Source organism: Gigantopelta aegis, chromosome 10 (genome assembly GCF_016097555.1).
Source record: "Gigantopelta aegis isolate Gae_Host chromosome 10, Gae_host_genome, whole genome shotgun sequence".
Lineage (NCBI taxonomy): Eukaryota > Metazoa > Mollusca > Gastropoda > Neomphalida > Peltospiridae > Gigantopelta > Gigantopelta aegis.
The window spans coordinates 48,525,467-48,541,212 of NC_054708.1; the positions used below are offsets into that span (position 1 = coordinate 48,525,467).

At 39.4% G+C, this 15,746-nt stretch overlaps 1 protein-coding gene across 1 annotated transcript in view; it reads right to left on the reverse strand.

Moving 5' to 3' along the window:
• The window catches only part of LOC121384582 (Y+L amino acid transporter 2-like), a 60,642-nt gene that overhangs the window by 41,999 nt on the left and 2,897 nt on the right, over positions 1 to 15,746 (reverse strand). The gene's annotated exons all lie outside the window — the stretch shown is intronic.

Below are 15,746 nucleotides of genomic sequence, written 5' to 3' on the forward strand. Positions count from 1 at the left end.
CAAAATAACAAATTGCTAATTTTCATACAAACCGGCTACAACATTTATTCTTTGGCTAATAAAATATTCCTTCAATTAACCACATTTTAATAAATTTCAAGGAAATTCTCTTCATATTTGGAAACGGCTAAACCAAAATTCATTCCAGTGTAAGCCCTGTTAATTTTATTCTCTTGGTAGCGAGTACTGGAAATAGTGCATGCCAAAAAAGAAAAATCGAACTGCATCATGCACTGTACAAAAATATTTAATACACATAAAAATCATATTAATTTAACAGCTGAGCTATCCCATTGTAATGAAAAATTCAATTGTTGTCATTGTTTCATCTCTTATATTATTCGACAGGTGCTTCTTTTTTCACCTACCCACCTCTTCAAGCCTCTAAGAAAGGAAAAGGACTGTGACCCATTTTTGAGTTGCGCAAAAATTAATTCAGGTAACACATTTCCTTTTTGCATTACCTGTTTTATCCATGTACATGATGTCCTAAATTTAATGCTTGGACGAAGAAATACGTAGCGCAAAATTATATTTGCCTGAGCGACGCGCGAACGAAATGATTTTTCAGAGGCCTGGCTTTATTGCGCCACTTCTGTTAATGACCGAAAGAAAGAAAGACAGACATGTTTTATTTAACACGCACTCAACACATTTTATTTACGGTTATATGGCGTTCATCAACAACTTGCCAGAAAAGACAACGGAAGAAAGCGTACTGGTAACATTTGATGTAACAAAACTATATTCTAGCATACCATATGACCTTGGAATCACCGCAGTGTCATACTGGTTAACCAAATATCCCGAACTTTTACCAGAACGAATTTCGAAGTCTTTAATTATAGAAAGCATAAAATATATATTGGAAAACAATATATTTTACTTTGATGGGAAACACTACAAACAGATTAAAGGGACGGCAATGGGTACCAAAATGGCACCAAGCTATGCCACACTGACTTTAGGTTACCTAGAACAAATATTAGAAACTAAAATTACAAGTATATTTGGATCAGACTTTCAGCTATATTTCAAGAAGAACTGGAAACGTTTTCTTGATGATTGTTTCGTACTGTGGCCTTTGTCCAAACACTGTTTGGAATTATTTCACGAGTTACTTAACACACCGAATAGTAACATAAACGTTACTATGGAAACAGACGCAAAGAAAATTCCTTTCTAGACACTTTAGTAATCAAGTGTGGACGCATATAATAGAAACTAATATATTTTACAAACCAACTGATAGCAAACAGTACCTTTCTTTCTCACCCTGTCATCCGAGTCATACGAGAAGAAGTATACCATATAACCTAGCACGGCGTATCTGTATGATTGTGTCAAATATACAAACACGTGATCAACGTCTCCGGGAACTCAACATGTATCTTTAAAACGCGAAGTTATCCAAAACGGCTAATATCAGATAGTATCGAAAAGGCGGTAGTATTAGATAGAAAATATCTTTTAAAACCAAAACAAATCGTTTCAGCGAAAAGGCCGCTGGCATTTGTATCCACCCATAACCCGCAGAACCCCGATATATATAAAAAGATCTTGTCAGAATTGCACATTTTAAAACAAAATGAAAAAATGTCATCCATACTAGACTCTATTTCAATTATAAATAGTAAGAGACAAAGCAAAAACTCGAAACAGATACTGACAAAAGCACGATTTGAATCTACAACAGTAGAACATAAATGCAGTGTCAAAAAGTGTAACCGAAGTAACTGTGGTACATGCCAACATGCACACACACACACACACACACACACACACACACACACACACACACACACACACATATATATATATATATATATATATATGTGTGTGTGTTAAGGACCATACAGAATTTAGGAAACCCGCTGTCGCCACTTTATAAGCTACTCTTTCCGATCAGCAACAAGGGATCTTTTATATGTACCATCCCACAGACAGGGTAGTACATACCACGGCCTTTGATATACCAGTCGTGGTGCACTGGCTGGAACGAGAAATAGCCCAATGGGGCCACCGACGGGGCTCGATCCCACACCGACAGCGCATCGAGCGAACGCTGTACCACTGGGCTACGTCTCGCCCCGCTGTAATGACCGATTCATATCCCCCTCTTAAAATAGTTTAAGACTGTTCAAGTGTTATTAAGTGTTGGTCGCCGTTTGCACCATATCCTGCCTGTGCCGTACTGTAACGCTGTGTCAACCGAAGGTTATCACAGACATCTTGTTATTTAATTAAATTATTATTATTTAATTATGGCGTGTCCTGTATTAAATACTGGTATATGTATAACCTCAACATAACCTACGTCTTGTGTTGAATACGAAATAATATAAAGTTTGTTTTGTTTAACGACACCACTGGAGCACAGTGATTAATTAATCATCGGCTATCGGATGTCAAACATTTGGTAATTATGACTCGTAGTCATCAGAGGAAACCCGTTACATTTTTTTCTAACACAGCAAGGGATCTTTTATATGCACTTTCCCACAGACAGGAAAGCACATACCACGGACTTTGTCTAGTTGTGGTGCACTGGTTGGGACGAGAAAAAAACCCAAGGATACACCGAGGTGGTTCGAGTGTTGAATACGAACGATATGACGAAATTTAGCCTTGATGACAACCATACAATATGCGAACAAAATTTAGTTTGTTTTTGTTTAACTACACTACTAGAGCACATTGATTGATTAATTATCGGTTACTGGATGTCAAGCATTTTGGTGATTCTGAAAGAAGCCTGCTACATTTGTTCATTAGCAGCAAGGCATCTTTCATATGTAGTTTCCCCACAGAAAAGACAGTATATAGCACGGCTTTGATATACCAGTCGTGGGGCACTGGTTGGGACGGAGAAAAAAACACTTAAAGAATGGGCCCACCGAGGTTGGATTCCGCGAGGAAAGCACTTCAGGCGAGCGCTCCACGGACCAAGCTAGATCTCGACCCAGAGAAGAAGAAGGTTTTTTTTTTAACGACACCACTAGAGCACATTGATTTATTTATCATCGGCTATTGTATGTCAAACATATGGTCATTTTGACAGTCATAGAGGAAACCCGCTACATGTTTCCATTAGTAGTATGGGATCTTTTTATATGCACTCTCACAGACAGGATAGCACATACCACGGCCTTTGATATACCAGTCGTGTTGCACTGGATGGAACGAGAAATAGCCCAATGGGCCTACCGACGGGGATCGATCCTAGACCGACCGCGCATCAAGCGAGCGCTTTAACACTGGGCTACGTCCCGCCCAACCAACATCAAAGAGTCCAAAGGAAAGGAATGTTTATGGCACGATATTCCGGCGTAAATTAAAATGTTTGGCAGAAACAAAAATCCAATTTAAAAATATAAAACAAAACATTAAAAAAACCCACCCAAAGAAACAAACCAAATCAACAAATCAACCCACACCTCCAAATATACAAGTATATATATATATCAGGAATGTACATCCAATCAACACTACGATTTATATGTAGCCCGACATAACAGCACTCTGTTCACTTCCTACGGACTTTATTTCCTTTTTACACTGGTCTATTTAAAATGTATACTACAGCAATACATAGTTTTGTTGATCATATGTTGCACAAATTCTTTATCATGACATAAATGTTGTATGTCCCTAGTTAAACTTGAGTAGTATATGATGTACAGCGCTCGTCCACGGTGCGATGGGTGGTAGGATCGATTCTCCGCAGAAGACACCATATGTTATTATTCTGATTGATCTGTCAAAAGTTGTGGTATATTTTGCCCTGTTTGGCAGACTTCTTCGACCATTTTAGTGGTAAATTATTAAAGGTAGAGTCAACTCAAACAAAAGCCTTGTGTACTGGAAAGATACATACCCAGACCACCAACACATACTGACACTTTAACAAATGAAAAACGCGTAATTTTAGAGTTAATAAAAAAACATGATTATTCCTGCTAACTGGGAGCAGCCATTTTGTTTTGTTTTTGTGATGACCGGTGGTATAGCTTGGGGCAAAGTGACGTCAGAAAGAAAGAAAGAAATGTTTTATTTAACGACGCACTCAACACATTTTATTTACGTTTATATGGCGTCAGACCACACAGATTTTGAGAGGAAACCCGCTGTCGCCACTATATGGGCTACTCTTTCCGATTAACAGCAAGGGATCTTTTAGTTGCGCTTCCCACAGGCAGGATAGCACAAACCATGGCCTTTGTTGAACCAGTTATGGATCACTGGTCGGTGCAAGTGGTTTACACCTACCCACTGGGATCCGAACCCAGTACCTACCAGCCTGTAGACAGATGGTCTAACCACGACGCCACCGAGGCCGGTCGAAGTGACGTCAGCTCTGTCCATCTCCTCTAAGCACAGTGTGAAAAAAACCCTCTAATTTACAAGGCGCTTCGCTTTCATCAACCTGACTTGTAAAACAACATAAATGTTTTGATAGTATAATAAACTATTTAACTAAATATATTTCAGTTTGCATCAATAGAACGAAATGGAGTTTTTTTATTTTTTTTTAAATTCCAAAGAAAAATTGCATATTATTAGGCCTATTGGTAGGGTACGTTCGAGCAAAAACGACCACTCACAATACCCATGTGATACTTTTCTTTTCTTTGGGACGACGTAATTGGTCAGTTTTGTGATTTTAGATGGGAAAGTCTACTAGGGTCAATTCAAACAAGAGGGCCTCAGTGGCGACAGTGGTTAAGCCATCGGACTACAGGCTGGTGGGTACAGGGTTCGCAGCCCGGTACCGGCTCCAACCCAGAGCGAGTTCTTAAGGGCTCAATGGGTAGGTGTAAGGCCACTACACCCTCTTTTCTCTCACTAACCACTAACAAACTAACAACTAACCCATTGTCCTGGACAGGCAGCCCAGATAGCTGAGGTGTGTGCCCAGGACAGCGTGCTTGAACCTTAATTGGATATAAGCACGAAAATAAGTTGAAATCAAATCAAATCAATCAAACAAGAGCCTTATGTGTTGGAAAGATGTATACCCGGACCACCAACACATACTGACACTTTAGCAAATGAAAAAAGCGTAATTTTAGAGTTAATAAAAAAAACATGGTTATTCCTGCTAACTGGGGGCAGCCATTTTGTTTCGTTTTTGTGACGTCCGGTGGGATAGCTTGGGGCGAAGTGACGTCAGCTCCTGACCATCTTCTGTATGTACAGTGTAAACAAAAGCAGTAATTTTCGACAAGGCGCTTCTCTTTGATCAACCTGACTTGTAAAACAGCATAAGTGACGTAATAATATAATAAACTATTTAGCTAAATATATTTCAAGTTGCATTAACGGAACAAAATGGGGTTATAGTATTTTTCTCTGTTAAATAACCCAAAGGAAAAATGTACACTATTAGGCCTATTGATATGCTACGTTGGAGCAAAAACAACCCACGATAACCAAGTGATAATTTTCTTCTTCTTTTTTTTTTTTTTGGGGGGGGGGGGGGGGGGGGACTACGTAATTGGTCAGTTCTGTGGTTTTAGATGGAAAAGTCTACTTAATCAATAGTTTTGCAGAACTATTTACAGTAATAAACCATGTCCATTACAATTTTAGGGGCGACAGGTAATATTCCACAATGCCGGTATGTATTTTTGTGTCTAGACAGCGTCAGTTAATTGGCTCGTCTGGTTACCAATCAAATACACACCTGCCAATCAGGAATCACAGGTAGAAGCAACTAACAGCATATACGAAATAACTAAGAAAACACTCCGTGTATCATTTCAGTACATACGTTAATGCATGGGCAAAACATTGTTAATTGTTTCGACTTGTTGTGTAGCCACTTTGACAATGGTATTTTATTTTGTATTGAAAAATAATATATATAGTGCTGGATATACTTATTGCTGGCTTACTGGGATGTGTATTATTACAGAACATTGCAATGTATGACTATTTATCATCCCGCAAAAACCAGGTAGATTGTGTTTCTCTAGTTCTAAGGCTCATTCCTGACGTTACGCGTTAAGTATTACATAACCACCAGCTCGCCAGAGGTCGTACTCACTGAGATGGTACAAAATGGCTGCGCCCGTTATATATAATAGCCGTCACATTTAACCGTTTTATTAATTAACTTATACGATTATACTTGTTGATATTAAGCAATAATGTGCATTATATATCGTTGAATATGCATACCAGGCCAAATGCCAAGGCGTAGCCCAGTCGTAAAGCGCTCGCTTGATGCGCGGTCGGTTTGGGATCGATCCCCGTCAGTGGGTCCATTGCGCTATTTCTCGCTCCAGCCAGTGCATCACGACTGGTACATCAAAGACCGTGGTATGTGCTGTCCTGTCTATGGGATCGTGCATATAAAAGATCCCTTGCTGCTAATCAAAAAGAGTAGCCCATGAAGTAGCGACAGCGGGTTTCCTCTCTCAATATCTGTGTGGTCCTTAATCATACGCCCGACGCCATATAACCGTAAATAAAATGTGTTGAGTGCGTCGTTAAATAAAACATTTCCTTCCTTCCTAATTAATATGTAAACATATGCAGACCAGAAGTATGCTATCATGTTTAACCAATCACGGCTGTCACATCCAATTATTGAGAGAAGTAGGCGTGGTTTAATGATGGTTCATACTGGAAATAGTTCTAGACAATATTTAGTTACGTAGTTGTTGTGGGTTTTTTTTTTTTTTTTTTTTTTTTTTACAAAATGGCTAATTTAAACAAAATGTTATTAACCAAATACTAAGTGTTGTAGCCACTTTGCTTAACAGGTAGCTAAGTTGGCTATGGGCAAGGTGAGCCATGTTTAATTAACTCTGAAAAATATAAATATTCCAGATTGGGAAGGTGACCGCCTTGCCTATATAGTAGCAGAAGATTCTTGGCAGACGTAGGCTACGCCCTCCAAAAGTATCAATACTATTTCTATAGGCGTTGAAAGCAGAGGGAAGAGGGAAGCCCTCAAACTCGAAAAATAGCAGGTGGGTGTAAAGATACGGGGCCGGGAAGAATAATACCACCCGGATGAAAGAACAAATTATGAATATTTAGTTATGAATAACTTTATAAGAATGTATTTCATAATTCATCATAATGTGTTATCAGGACAAATTGTTTTTTAGTACGACTGGGCCCTGATTATAAGCATTTTAATATCTGCCCCCCCCCCCCCCCCCATCTCCCTCCATTATAATATGGTATCTTCCAATTAATAACAAACAATTAACACGTCTTCTTCCCTGATATTTCTCTGCCACTGCCAAAGACAATCACGTGATACTGCCGGATGGTTTTGTACATGTGATAAATGATAATATGAACTGCTAGGTTGTAATGCGAATTAGATTAGGCCGACATTTCCACGAAGAGGAAATATTCCACGAGCCACAGCGAGCGTAACGGAGATGTTCATATTTGTCGTACACGCAGTTAGAGGGACGAAACTTGTATTGGTTTCGCGAACAGCATCTGTCCTGACTTTACGATGATGGGAGACGGGAAGTAGCTCAGTGGTACAGCGCTCACCTGATGCGCGATCTATCTAGGATCGATCCCCGTCGGTGAACCCATTGGGCTATTTCGTTCCAGCCAGTGCTCCACAACTGGTGTAACAAAGGCCGTGTTATGTACTATCCTGTCTGTGGGATGGTGCATACAAAATATCCCTTGCTGCTAATCGACAAGAGAAACCAATGAAGTGACGACAGCGGGTTTCCTCTCCCAATATATGCGTGGTGCTTAACCATATGTTCGACGCCATATAAACGTAAATAAAATGTGATGAGTGCGTCGTTAAATAAAACATGTCCGTCCGTCCGTCCGTCCGTCCTTCCTTCCTTCCTTTACGATGATGGATGCCTTGTTGTAAGGGGCGACGGGTATTCCCAAAGTGACCACATGGGCGTCAGTGAGTTATTATTCTACGTTCGTGTTCGCTTGGAAGTGTTTTCGTATTGATAATTTGATACGCATTATCAAGGTATGTATTGCAAACAAATCGACATATTCGAATCAAAGGGACGGGACGTAGCCTAATGGTGAAACGTCAGACTGATGAGCGACCGATCCAGGCTCGATCCCCGTCGGTGGGCCCGTTCAAGTAGTTCTCAATCCAGCCAGTTCTCCACAACTGGTATAACAAACGCCGTGACATGTACTATCCTGTCTGTGGCATGGTGTATACAAAATATCCCTTGCTGCTAATCGTAAGGAGTAGCCTATCTGTATGGTCCGTAACCGTTTGTTCAACAATATATTACTGGACAGACAAGGCAGAGCGGGGGATGGGGGAGGGGGAGGGCTGCTGGCTCTAGCCCCTCTAATAATTCTGAATCAAAAATATTATGGGTAGTAAATCTTAAGGCAGAGGTGAATTTTATTTGTAAAATGCAAGAAATTACATTTCAGGACATCTAGGTGGGTTTTTTTAATAATTTTATGAAACTTTGCTTTGCGCCCTCGATATCAATCAGCCCCTCTACTCTCAGTCAGCCCCCTCAATGTCTACATGTCTGCTTGCTTCCGCCGTGCCTGCTGTAAATTAATATGTTTAGTGTTTTGTGTTAAAGAAAACATTTCTTTCGTCATTAAAGTTAAATGGGTGCAATCTTCAGTTGTGTCAAAAGTAAGTGCACGTAGTTGACAAAGTGCTATTTTATCTTATCTTAAAATGTTCAGAGCTCAGTTATGAATATTCTGTTATACATGTTTTAAAAGTATTATATAAAACTTAAATTGTGCCAATCAGAAAGTGCTATAGTGAGAAACAAAAAGGTTGGCTCCACTAGTAAAATGCCAACAACTGGAGGGGGGCAGTTCTTATTTCGCCTGTCAACTAGGATATGTCAACACATATTCTGTCCATTACAGGAACGACGCACTTAATACATTTTATTTACGGTTATATAGCGTCGGACATACAGTTAAGGACCACACAGATATTGAAAGAGGAAACCCGCTGTCGCCACTTCATGGGCTACTCTTTTCGATTAGCAGCAAGGGATCTTTTATATGCACAGTCCCACAGACAGGATAGTACATATCACGACCTTTGTTACACCAGTTGTGAAGCATTGGTTTGAACGAGAAAAAGACCAATGGGCCCACCGACGGGAATCGATCCTAGGTCGATCGCGCATCAGGCGAGCGCTGTACTACCGAGCTACGTCCCGCCCTTCTTTCCTTTAGTTTGCCAGGAGTGGTAGACTGCATGTACTATAACGGGTTTGCCGCACATACGGTACTGTAATTATTAAGTAGTCGCTATCTCATCGATACATAAATAATGTTAAACAATAAGACAGCTTACGTTCCCACCCACCTAATATTGGTAATCCATCTGGCCAAGGACACATGCACTTATATACCATTTGCTCTTGTGACCCGTGGGGCGGGAGATAGGCCACTGGTAAAGCGTTCACTTGAGCATCGATGTTTATTTGTTTGTTTTATTTAACGACACCACTAGAGCACATTGATTTATTAATCATTGGCTATTGGGTGTAAAAACATTTGGTAATTTTGACATATAGTTATAGAAAGGAAACCCGCAACATTTTTCCATTAGTAGCAAGGGATCTTTATATGCACCATCTCAGACAGGATAGCACATATCACGGCCTTTAATATACCAGTTGTGGTGCACTGGCTGGAACGAGAAATAGCCCAGTGGGCCTACCGACGGGGATCGATCCCAATCCGACCGCGCATCAAGCGGACGCTTTACCATTGGGCTACGTCCCGCCCCTGCCTGAGCATCGATTCCCGTTGGTGGGCCCATTGGGCTATTTCTCGTTCCAGCCAGTTCGTCACGACTGGTATATCAAAGGCCGTGGTATGTGCTACTCTGTCTGTGGAATGCTGCATTTAAAAGATCCCGTACTACTAATGGAAAAATACAGGTTTCCTCTGTCTGTCTCTGTCTGTCTGTCTGTCTCTCTCTCTGTCTCTCTCTCTCTCTCTCTCTCTCTCTCTCTCTCTCTCTCTCTGTCTCTGTCTCTGTCAGAATTACCAAATGTTTGACCCCCAATAGCCGATGATTATTAAATCAATGTTCTCTAGTGGTGACTTTTTCATATGACCCGTAGACTGCTTTGGTATTGGTTTGTGTCTCTGTAAGAAGTCATCTTCAGGTAGGCATTTCATTTAACAAGCATTGCTCCATCATGGTCACTATAAACAAACAGACCTGTCACGCCGACAATGAAAACAGAAATATGGTTACCACAGAAATACCTCGAAGGGCCAAGCTACAATGGCATTTTGACACTGACAAATGCGTATGGCATAATTTAATTATGGTGGAAGTCATGAATCAGTGGAGTTAGTTTCAGACGTCAAAGAAACATTACATGGTTAATCAATGTGATCAATATCCTTCAGAGGGTCGGGACGTAGCACAGTGGTAAAACGTTCGCCTGATGCGCGGTCGGTGTGGGATCCACCCTCGTCGGTGGGCCATTTCTCGTTCCAGCCAGTGCACCATGACTGGTATATCAAAGGCCGTGGTATGTGTTATACTGTTTGTGGGATGGTGCATATAAAAGATCCCTTTCTACTTATGGAAAAATTCAGCGCGTTTCCTCTCTAAGACTATATGTCAAAATTACCAAATGTTTGACATTCAATAGCCGATTATGAACAAATCAATGTGCTCTACTAGTGTCATTAAACAAAAACTTTAACCATATCCTTGTGGTGGTGCATATAGATAGTGGAAACATGCTCTTGGTGGAGTAGGTTTCGCCCCGATCAAACTAGTACCCACGGCAGGTACATCATAGGCCGTGGTATGTACTGTCCTGACTATGAAAAATATTATTTGCCGATAATTTCCCGATAGATGTAGCACAGGATGACATCAGTAGTGGTTTTTCTCGTATATCTAGGCGAGTTTTGACATAACCATATTGGACCACTGACCTATTTAATGGTCTAAGAAAGTATTACGTTAACAAAAATAATTTGATTGGTCCATAAATGTACTTTATTCAACCATCTTCATAATCACCATACTACATTTATTAATATTTTGTAAAAATAATTGAATTATGGCAATGGTCCATAATTCAAAAACTAAAATTGCCGTGAGGGTTGACATGGATTTCACTCCATCATGGTTCAGGTTAAGGTGATGCAATAGCTAGATTTGGTTTCCAACAATGAATGTAATTTTTAGTCATTATCTATTTTTAGAGAAATAAGATCCTTAAATCCGTGACAGTATGCCTTTAAAATGTGCTGAGATTTTGTTATAACAAATATTACTTTCCTCTCTTTCGGAGAGGCGTTCGTGCAAACAGGAAAGGGTGGGTGGGGGTATTCTCGGATTTGTCAAGCTGTATTGTGATTATCTATGTACATACCATTTCTTTATTTAACGGCGAGTATGAATAAGTTGGTTTAACTTGCATCTTCATTATTAATATGTACCCTACTAGAAATTATAAATCCAATACAAGAATCAAACTGTTTCAACGATCAAAATGTTGGGGTTGTTTTTTTACGTTTCTCTGATTACGAACTGGGTAAATCAAGGTGATTAATGTTAACTTCCACAGCCAGTTTTTAAATTTCAAATACTAGTACTATAACTATGTTGGTGAGTGTTGTATCCAAGCAGTCTGTTTTAGGTTCATGCCAGATGATTACACACATGACCTTTATAACGTCAGTAACGGTTAACTAAATGGTCAGCAAAGACCACTTATTACAGTCTGTGAGTTTTATTGCAGCACTAAATATCTTGAGGTCAGCTGATATGAACCCACTAACAGGCAAATGATTGGATACAAAAGTGACTAAAATACGGGTATTTACACAATCCAAAACTGGCTATAAACGTAACATGTAACGCCAGTCACAGTGGAATGGGCCAACAAGATCAGAGTACTTACTCCCTGATATCGTAACATGCCCAAATCTACATCCCGGCTCCAATCTCCGATTTACCCAGTGGAGTCTGGAGATGGGCATCACCAGAGTTAAATGCCAGCATATACTAGTAATAATGCTTTCAATTTCAGATTATACTTTAATGTCCCACCAGTCAGCAATAAATCCATGCCATGTCTCAGAATGTTAAAAGTCCGGTCATGGCCAAAATAATTATCGTATTGAAGAAAAGCGACTTAAATGTGGCTACTGACTCCAAACAGGGTGCCTGTATATGGGTCGTTGGCTTCCCAAACAATTCTTATTAAACTCTATAGTAGAGTACTGTTGTATGACTATTGATGGTCAGACTGAACGACGGGCTCACAATAGGCATTGTATTGTGCAAACAATATAAACTCAAATGGGACAAAACTTTGGCAACTAATCATTCAAGCCTTCTTCTTCTTTTGTTAAATAATAATCAAAACAAACTCAAACAGAGTAAGACGAAAAACAAATCTCTTCTTAAAAAAAGAAAAAAGAAAAAGAAACAAAATGGCTGTTGGATTTATGAATATTATTAATAAAGATGTGTAACATGTCTCTTGGATAATTATGTATGCTGCTTTGCCGTTTAATGCATTTATGCCATATAGACCACATCTATATTCAGACGATAGCTACGCTTGACAGGTTTTTATATTTATTCTCAGACACTTCTCGAGGGCGTAGAAGGACAAGAAGCAATAAAGATATCAAAGGTTTAGTGCACCGCAAGAGAAACATACGTATACTTCACAATAAGTGACAAAAGATGCCAACAACTGGAGGGTCCATTTCTTTTATTATATATATATAGTACTGTTTAAAGTAACCGTTCCTGGCTTTGCTGCTATGGTAACACGATTCCAGCCGACAGAGCATTTTTAATGACAACAATTACCATAAGCGTAAGAGACGGGGGAGTGGGGTGGGGGGCAGGGCAAAAATTATAGAGATATTCCGATTCGGGCAAAATGTGCTAACCTGAGACCTTTTTAACCGTGTATTTTCATCATTTTCATCATTATACATGTACCTTCAAAATTAGTTGTAATCCGTGTAAAAATGCGTAGTGATTCGTTTGCAGCCCTATGTAGCTGTTTGGTAGCAATGCTAAAATGAATAAATGTTGTTATCCAGATTCGGGCATTTTCGTTTATTTCGGGCAAAAGCTAGCCTGCCCCCCCCCCCCCCCCACCCCACCCCTACAAAAAAAATGGGAGCCCGTAGGCCTATGGCAATTACATTTGAAATTACATAATTGTTATTTTCAAGCTGAGTTTCCATTTTAATGAATATATTGTAGTATTATCATGTATAATGCTAATTAATACTTATGTATATATATATATGAAGTAAAATGAAAGTTTTCTCAATCTAGCCTAGTACAAACATATTAGGACGAAACCGTTAAAAGTGTAGTTGTTTTTTTTAAAAAGGCTTCGTTAGTCAGAAATATTTTTAAAACTTGCGCAGCGAATCCGCGACGGGCTACTGAACAATATATTCCTTTCGTCGTATATAAAATCACTGCATAACCTTTCTCAATCTAATTAAAATTAGCTCCACTATTACATGTGGACATGAGCTCCAACTGGCTGGTGTTAGATCCACATGTAATAGTGGAGCTAATTTTAATTAGATTGGGTGTAGGCTGTCAATAAACGCGATAAACTGTGATTGTATTTGACAAAACCGCCAAACTTTTGTGCTCGCCCGCCAGTGTGTCGTGCTATACACTATACACCGTGACAAGAGAATCTTTCATCACGACCGGCCGCATGTGATGAATGCCCTGTAGGCAGTGGTGTAAGTGGGTCAAACTACAGCATTTTCACTTTTTTTAAAAATATATATATAACTGAAACCATTAAAAATATATTAGCGTGAAGATATTTACACTTTAATAGAACTGGCGAACTCCTAGTAGATGGCGTAGGAGTCTTACTTCCATTTTATTTTAATTGTAGAATATGTTACGGTTCCAAGATAACCGAAAAAAAGATGAAGTTTGTTTTATTTAACGACACCGCTAGAGCACACTGAGTTATTAATCATCGGCTATTGGAGAATGTCAAACATTTGGTAATTTTTACATTTGGTAATTTTGACATAAAGTCTTAGAGAGGAAACCCGTTACATTTTTCCATTAGTAGCAAGGGATCTTTTATATGCACCATCCCATAAACAAAATAGTACATACCACGGCCTTTGATATACCAGTCGTGGTGCACTGGCTGGAACGAGAAATAGCCCAATGGGATCCGAGACAACTGTTATCAAATTAAACAATTAAAAGTGATCTGTCCGCGATTGCAATACTGAATTCCCAGTGACTTCATCGCTGGTACAACGGAATTTTGGCCAGGAATTCCACGTTGGCAATCCATATAAATTATACATGTAGATATACAGGGACGTAGAATGGTAGTGTGTGTGTGTGTGTGTGTGTGTGTGTGTGTGTGTGTGTGTGTGTGTGTGTGTGTGTGTGTGTGTGTGTGTCGAATATGAACCTAGCAGACCCTTTTGTCTATATTTACCCAGGACACGTATTTGATTAGTCTTATAGTAATTTGTAAAAATTGTTTTAAAGGTGTGGGGGGGGGGGGGGGGGTCGTTCGACAGAACCCCATGTCCGCACTCCACCCCGTTTCCGACCTAATATGCTTTGACTAGTTATACATTTGGTCTGCAGCCAAGGACAGCACTGTGTCGGAATCGGTCAGCGCAGGTGACACACTGATTATGATATATCGGTTACCATGACTAGCAGCAGGGATTAGCCGTGTTGTAACAGATTCCCGATCTGTTGATGACCGTATCTCACAGCATTGGACAGTTTTGCGATATAACTAACGTGAAAGTCCTAATCTCACCACGATCATAATAGAATCGGGAGACGTGGTAGACAGCTGTAAAGTAATTCATATTAATTAAACACACCCGGCTTGTGCTACTTTTATGTTACCACAATTTAGAGCCCACACAGTGGTACGTAATGGAATATTCACTGTGCGAAATTTTTACATGCATCACAGGTCTAATGTTTACTGAAAGTTGAAACAATGTTTATTGATCGTTAAAGAGACATTCCTGAGTTTGCTGCATTGTAAATTGTTTCCGACTAATAAAATATGTCTACGATTAAACTTACATATTAAATATATTTTCTCGTTTAGAATATCAGTGTGTATATATTCACTGTGTTTCTGGTCATCTTAATATTTGCAAGAAGCCCAAACTGGATTTTTTCTTCAAATAATTTTGTACTACGAAAAAACCCATATTTTAGAAAATCAAAGGAAATTTGGATCGTAGTCATAACGGCCCCAGTACTAAACGGCCTTAACAATAATTGGTCAAAACGGCCCTAAAAAAGTCAAAACGGTCAAAGTGAAAAAGTCAAAACGGCCCATAACAAAAGTCAAAACGGCCAAAGTGAAAAAGTCATAACGGCCCTTGAAAAAAGTCAAGACGGCCTTAGTTATAATACTTTAAAAATTTATTTCATCTACACAAGTGTCAAGAAAGACAACTGTGCAAAGACAGTTTTTATAGTACGGTCTCACTACACGGATATTATCTGCGTCTTATTTATCTTTGAATATACAAAGAGTTTAAAATCTACATATGTGGTTAGTGTACTAGTACATCTGTGTTAATATGTAGATTTTAAGTACAGGTAAGTTTTGGAGAAACATGAATAGTTATTATTATAACCATTCCAAACACATCTCCCGAGCCATTATACAAGAGATTGCACCAAGCAAACCCCAACCCTACCTCAAAGCCCATTGAGCTTATAATGAACTTGTAATGAACTGTTGTGT